Raw genomic sequence first — 7,489 nt, 5'->3', positions numbered from 1 at the left:
TTCAACCACAATCCAGACTCTCATTGGAACCTACAGGAAGCGTTTAGAGGCTGTCATTTCTGCAAAAGGCAGATCTACTAAATATTGATTTCATTTCTTTTTTGTGGTGCCCAAATTTATGCACCTGCCTGATTTTGTTTGAACAATTATTGCACACTTTCTGTAAATCCAATAAACTTCATTTCACTTCTCAAATATCACTGTGTGTGTCTCCTATATGATATATTTAACTGACATTTTTATCGTAACAACCAACGATTTATACAGGAAAATAATGACTAGTAACAAGGTTGCCCAAACTTTTGCATCCCACTGTACTAGGAATGAAAACTGCATTTCAAAGCAAGTTCAATCTCTCCTTTCTTTTGTACCCCATTTCTCTTGGCTTAAAATCTCCACCATGGTTACTGGCAAGGGATCTGTACAGGATCCAATATGAGCAACAATTCGACTACAGCACATGGCCAGGGAGCACGTACCCCCATTGGATACACCAGCAGACGGCTATAATATTCCCACAGAAGTCATTTTCAGCAAAACCTCAAAGTGGCTTCTCAGAGGTGGCCCTGTCTTTGTGCTACAGACCCCTGGACTGAGCTTCCTCTGGCTGTAGCCGATACCCCAACACTCTCACTTAAAACACATTTTACAGTCCCACAGGTTTATCCCACTCACACTTTATTTTCCTCACATCTACAAGACATCCCGTTTCTAACACTGGCCTGGTCACTCATGGTTTGAGGTTTCTTCTTTCATTCCTGCAGTTCTCCTCTTCCACCTCAAACACGTGTGTCCAGTCCATCGATAGCTAGATGTGTCCTGTGTTGGATGGGCATCCCCGCCAGGGTTGGTTCCTGCCTTGCACCCCAAGCTGTCCGTGTCCAAAGTAACCCTGAACTGAATTGAAAGTCTATCATAATGGAGGGACGTCTAGCAGTTCATAAACTGATTGTTTGGTGCCTACAGGACCGTAGATGACCTTGCTGTGTTAATACCCACCATGTTAACTGACCTGCTTGGCATCCCTCCTGTCATATTCAAGACGAAGTCCTAACACTTCACTACTTCTCTTGCACCTGACTCTTCTGGATGTTCAGTCTAACACCTCTCAGTTTATGATACTGTAAGAAGAAAAAAAAAAAAGGGTTTAGCGTTTTTGTTCACTGAGCAGAAAAAAAAGACATATAAACAAATCAAAATATTAAAATAAGTGTGAAACTGCATAGAGGCATAAAGGTTAGGAGAAATTCTGCCATCTACTGTGCAGACGAAGAATTACTCTTAAATGCTTAATAGTCCCTTGTCCTTGCCTTGAATAGCATTCCCATTTGCTATCTGTATAGAGTGTGCATGTTCTCCCTGTGCCGGCTTGGTATTTGTCTGGGTATGCCAGTCTCCCCTACCTTCCACATAACTTAGGTTAGGGTGAATGAGGACTTTTAAGTTTCCCAGTATTAGTGTGCAAGCATGAAATGCTGCCCTACTTGGGTTGGCTCCTGCATTTGTATTTGAGCCTTCCAGGAGAGGCTATGGTCGCCAGTGACTCTCCCGTGTCCACACAAGATTTCTTACAGTACTCCACCCTTATTGTAATCTTGAGATGGGATGGCCGAGTGTCTTACATGGAAGGCAGCAGCCATGGCTAATGGGAGAGGATGTGTGGTGGCATGATGCGTGTTTTATTTTTTCACCTTTAGAATCCCTTTTATAAGGTATCATATTTCAATATTTTTATAGTTTCATAATTTCTTTCTGTTTTGCACTGATAGATTGGCATTCAATTCCATTGTATATGTGCAATGACAATAAAGATTTATGAACGATGACTGAAGGCGAACACCACCTGTGCTGATGGACCTTCAGGATTACGACGACCTGCAGGAGTGTGAAAAGTTATGAGAAGTTCTGTGTGGCAAAAGAACTGAAGGACCTCACAGACTGCTGCTTCTTTCTCATTCTCAGGCGGTGTTCATGCGCTCCCTCTCTAAGGGTTTGGAGCTCCGACTTGTCACATTTCACCTTCCCACTTCAATGTGCCATTGAGGAAAAATCGGGTGTTCACAATGGACCTGCCAACATAATGTTTATTATTGTATGGTTTATCTTTCAGAGATAGAGAGAGATGTGAAAGGCACTATTAGACATAGATAGATAGATAGATAGATATTTGGACAGTAATACAAATTTCATAATTTCTGTTCTGTGTGCCACCACACTGGATTTGAAACAAAACAATCAACATGTGACTGAAGTGTACACTTTCAGCTTTAATTCAAAATGTGTAACAAAGACATTGTATGAGATGTCCAGAAAAGACAGCCATTTTTATACATGGCCCCAATATTTTCAGGGGTTCAAAAGTATTTGGACATACTAACCTAATCCTAAATATAATGCTCATTGTCAGCATTTGGTTGAAAGTCCTTGCCAGTCAATGACCACCTGAAGTCTGAACTCACGGCCATCGCCAAGTGCTGATGCTCTGCCAGGCCTTTACTGCCCGCTGTTTTCATGTGCTGCTTGTTCCTTGGATTTTCTGCCATCAGTTTTGTCTTCAGCAAGTGAACTGCATGTCCAGTTGGGTTGAGGTCAGTTGACTGACTTGGCCATTGGTGAATATTCCACTTCTTTGTGTTGTAAAGCCCTTGGTTTGCTGTCCCAGTGTGTTTTGTCTCCTTGTGCATCTGAACTGTGAAGTGTAGTCCTGTCAATTTTGTAGCATTTGTCTGACTCTGAGCAGACAGTATAGCGCCCTCTACACTTCAGAATTCATCCTGCTGCTTCTGCCAGCAGTCACACCATCAATAAACACCAGTGAGTGACTTCCAGTGGCAGCCATTATGATTAGGCCATAACACGGCCTTCGCCATGTCTCACAGGTGATGTGGTGTTCATCTGATCATGAGCCGTTTCTTCTCTCCTCCACACTCTTCTCATTCCTTTATTCTGGTACATAATTTCATTTGTTCAAAGAAAATTGCTCTTTGAATTGTTATTTTATTATATATTTTTTAATGTTTTCTGTCAAAGTCTGATCTGTCCTTGCCATCCTTGAGGCTCACCAGTGGTTTGCACCTTGCAGTAAACCCTTTCCCCTGTCTTTACTTTCCTGAAGTCTTCTCCTGATTGTAGACTTTACCAATGACAGGTCTACCTCCCACATAGGGGTCTTGGTTTGGCTAAATATCATGAAGGGGTTCTCCTTCACCAAGGACAGAATTCTGTGATCATCCAGCACGGTCGTCTTCTGTGGTTGTCCAGACCTTCTGCCGCTGCTGAGCTCACCAGTGTGTTCCTTCTCTTTAAGAATCTACCAGATGGTTGAGTTGACCACTCCTGGCGTTTCTGCCGTCTCTCTGATGGGTTTGTTTTGTTTTCTCAGCCTGTTTTTACCTGTATGGGCAGCTCTTTGGACCTCATATTGAGAGTTCACAGTGACGGCTGCAAATGCAAATTCAACCCTTGGAATCAACTGCAGACCTTCTACCTGCTTAATAGTTAATGAAATAATGAGGGACCTGCTGACACCTGGCTATGGAGCAGCTGGGTCAGTCAAATATACAAGTAATTTGGAGCCCTTAGAAACGGGGGGACCATGTATAAAAATGGCTGTCATTCCTAAATGGCTCATGTGAAATTTTTGGTAAACCCCTTAAATTTGCGCTGAAAGTCTACACTTCAGTCACATAATGGTTGCTTTATTTTAAACTCATTGTGGTGGCGTACAGAGATAAATTATTATGAATATTGTATCACCATCCAAATACTTATGGACTGAGTGGAGGTAGTAGCACCGTGCTATGGAGAAAAAAGCAGACACACGAGTTTCACTTCTCTTGGTCAATCCTTACTAATAATAATATTTTATTTATTTAGTGCCCTTGTACTGCATGTTTCATTTAAACAAAGACGTGTGTGGTTCCTAACATGGCGATAAAAGTTTTATCAGTTTAACTCACGTCTGGACACAAGTGCCATTACAGAGTGCGTCAACGGCTTAACTAATAGTATAAAAATATATTAAGTTATATAAAGATAATTCATCAAGGTAATAAAATCCATATAATCTGACTCAGTCAGGGCTGTAGGCTTAATTGTACGAGCAAAACAAAATGTGAGTATGTAAGTTTCCCCTCACAGCCGACAGATAACGGAAGACACTAGATGACATACAATGGAAGATTCTAGACATGCAGGACATATGCAAAGTTTCCCTCACAGCTATTCATACAAACGAAAAGAAAAAAAAAAATTCTAGTGAAAATAAGAACTGCCAGCATTAACTGTGCATGAATTCGCTCCAAACGTAATCCAGCCACACACAAGTGACACTTCTGGCTGATCAGGTTCCATTTCGTATTTTACACAGCGGACTAAGCTGAGCGATAAGCGTTACGTCACAACTCGGAGAATTCGAGCAGCGTTGTTTTCTCCAATTTGATTTTCTCCTCTGATTTCGTAAGGCGTTCATCTGGAATTTTCGATACGGGAACTCGTATATTCCCCAGTCTGCAGAAGGCGAGACGATACCACGACGTAGTCTCAGTTTGTCCGCTTTCGTCGTGACCACGGGAGCCCTCGCCTGTCTGTCACCTCCCCACGCTGCCCTCGTCCCGCTCCATTTTCTCCTTCTCTCGTCTCCCGCCCGATGTTTCAGTAGCTCACCAACACGCCTTCTACTCACCACGGCTTGTCTTTTCTCTCACTCCTTTCTTGCTTTTGTCTGTAAAGCGCCGACACGAGAAGCGAACGCCAACCAAAGCTGTCTGTGCACGGAAATAAACAACGAGAAATAAAAACAAATGAGCAGCGAGCGACCAGAAGGAACAGAGCTGTTTATTGGATCAACACTGCCATCTACTGTATGGAGGGGAGATTGCTAATAAGCGCCTCGGTTTTCTCGATTCGTAGAGAAGGCACAGGAGCACTTAAAAATGAACCCACCCAAACTGGGGACAGAAAATGTCAGTGTTTCTATTAATAGTGTGTTTTAAATTACCTTAGAGTCTCAAAACATTTCGTCTATCTATCTATCTATCTATCTATCTATCTATCTATCTATCTATCTATCTATCTATCTATCTATCTATCTATCCATCTATCTATCTATCTATCTGTTTTATCTTGGTAGAGTAATATATATTGCTCTACTGTCCCCTATTGTATTATTAATATGTAGCCTTAGAATACCTAATCTCACAGATTTACCACTGTATATAACTAATCTCCACCTTCCCTTCTATATCTATAATCTCAGGCAATTAGATGTAGTAAAAAGACAAGCAGGAGTTAAGTTACACATAAAATAATGTATTACTGATAATATTCATAAATAATAACAAAATGCAAAGTACATTTGAATATTGGCAACCATACAACCTGATAAAATGGTGGTGTGTAATTCAGGTGGCACACAGACTTGCAGTTACTTAAAATGTCTCTAGTTAAGGCATCGTTGGTGCTCAGCTTTCAGCCACATGTCTGTTCAATATGGCTGCTGAGCTGTGCTCTTCATTGTGTTGTCTTCATCATCACAGGTTAGTAAGAGAAATGCTTCTTCATCATATGTGAGTCAGAGAGAGAGAATGTGGTTGAGCAAGTACATTTATAGATGTTCTCTCCAATTCCTAGAACCAATAGGACATCATGGTACTTAAAGGCCTCTGAGACTAGCCAATTCCAAACAGCCATACCTCAGACCAATGGGTGAAATAGAACATCTTATCTCCTGCCCCCCCAAGACCATATATTACACTAACCTGGCTTTGTGTGGGGGATGGGAGAAAAGACTTTAGCAAAGAAATGCTCATCAAACTGGTTTAAGACACATCCCCAAATCCTGTCGTAAAATTACAAAGAAAAGTCGTAAACATGGGGGGATAAACAAGAATGCCTCTCACCAAGGTACCACTAAATTACATTGGTTTGCCTAAATTATAAATAAAGACATACAAAACATTTATCAAGTTATATGCAAAATCTCACATCACAACACTCCACCCAGATGAATGTTTTGTACAATGTCTTTATAAACAATGTCTTTAAATTGTTTCAAGAGTCTGATGCATAACTTGTGCATTGATTGGCAGTATTTGCTCTCCCAGTGTTAAAAGTTGTCCGTGACCATTTGTCCATTACATATCTTCTTTATTTCAAAGACAATCTGAAGAACTTGGAAGCGCTCCTGATGACTTGTATCTGCTCCAGCTTGCGTCAACTCTTTCTGCAGTCTTCATATGTCATCAGATCTGGTGGTTCAAAATGAGACAAGTCCACACCTTCCACTAAACTAGCCCACTACAATTTAGTCTATTGTGTGAATTTTTAATCTGTACTTGTTCTCTGTCTAACTGCTAATTAGACCCCTGTCCCAAACTATCTGTTTAAGCATATGCAGCTGTACAATTAACATCAAAATTTGAAAGGTAACATGCCACAGGTGCCAGTACAACCACTTCTGCCCAAGTGACAGCACATGTGCCACTGCATAAACTGTTCACAAACCAACATTTGTGGCCCCTCTGCACACATTTGGGGTTGACTTAGTTGCCTCTTGTGCTTTCCTACCCATGGTGCAACTCTTGACTGCCATCAGCCTTTACCAGTATAGGCTGGCATCACCACCATGAGACATCAAAGCTATGCAACTCTCATCATTCCCCGTAGGCCACCCCTAGAGTTGTTTGCTCACCATATGCATACTCATTGTGCTAAACACCTCGGTTCAGAATTGGCCCACTGGTCCTGTGCCTGTACCACAGCCGACAATCTCAGCAGGGCTTCCATATTTTCCCAATTAGACTATACCTAAACATCGGAGCCCATATGTCTTGCAAATGTATCAGCTGCACCTGCTTTCCTGAAAAGTTCACCAATTTCCTTAGCATACATTTTCCTTAATATTATTATTATATTAATTATCCCACTTAATTAATTAATACCCAGAATGTATACTTTATGAGCCCAAAATGAATCCCCTTATTTTGGCATTCCTAACTGGTTTGTTCAGTTTCCACCCCTTGGAATATAAATTTGCTGCAGTAATGAACAAACCTTTCCTTTTAAACTATAGCTATTGTGACTAGCCTTATTATTGCATGACTTGTGGACTTGTTACTCACTTAAACCCCAGTAAGTGTCTTTTCTTGCTGTCTCTTCAGTTCTTCTTCATGTCTTTGTCTTTGTCTTTGCATGTTGTCTTTTCTTCATTCTGCTATGTAGGCAGGTCTGCAAAATGGAAGGTGACAAAGCAGTTTCTGTCCATCTCATTTTCTTGGCTGTCGACCTGGTGCCAAAACTCAAACTTTGCTTCCAGGCATTCATTGGAACAGCTTGGCACTAGTGCCATGCCACTCCAATGTGCCAATGGTAACCCGATCTCCTGCATGGATTTTACTCTGCTAATTGCCTTCACTATTTATTACCTGCACCAAACCAAAGTCCATAAAACCTTACAATAGAAGTAGCACTATTGCAAAGGCCAGAAAAT

General features: G+C 41.3%; 1 protein-coding gene across 3 annotated transcripts in view; it reads right to left on the bottom strand.

Moving 5' to 3' along the window:
* The window catches only part of LOC120528160 (zinc finger protein OZF-like), an 18,623-nt gene extending 13,835 nt beyond the window's left edge, over positions 1–4,788 (bottom strand). Inside the window, exons 1-3 of one of the 3 annotated variants that reach the window (XM_039752234.1) lie at positions 4,685–4,777; positions 1,844–2,069; positions 1,000–1,121 (exon numbers count right to left, since the gene is read on the bottom strand). The gene's annotated coding sequence lies outside the window, so the exon portion shown is untranslated. Of the gene's footprint in view, positions 1–999; positions 1,122–1,843; positions 2,070–4,684 lie in introns of all 3 variants that reach the window. The other 2 variants (XM_039752233.1, XM_039752235.1) reach the window with 2 other exon arrangements.
* Between the last annotated feature and the right edge of the window lie 2,701 nt (positions 4,789–7,489).

Source organism: Polypterus senegalus, chromosome 4 (assembly GCF_016835505.1).
Source record: "Polypterus senegalus isolate Bchr_013 chromosome 4, ASM1683550v1, whole genome shotgun sequence".
NCBI classification, from domain to species: domain Eukaryota; kingdom Metazoa; phylum Chordata; class Cladistia; order Polypteriformes; family Polypteridae; genus Polypterus; species Polypterus senegalus.
This window is presented reverse-complemented; position numbering and strand designations above follow the sequence as displayed.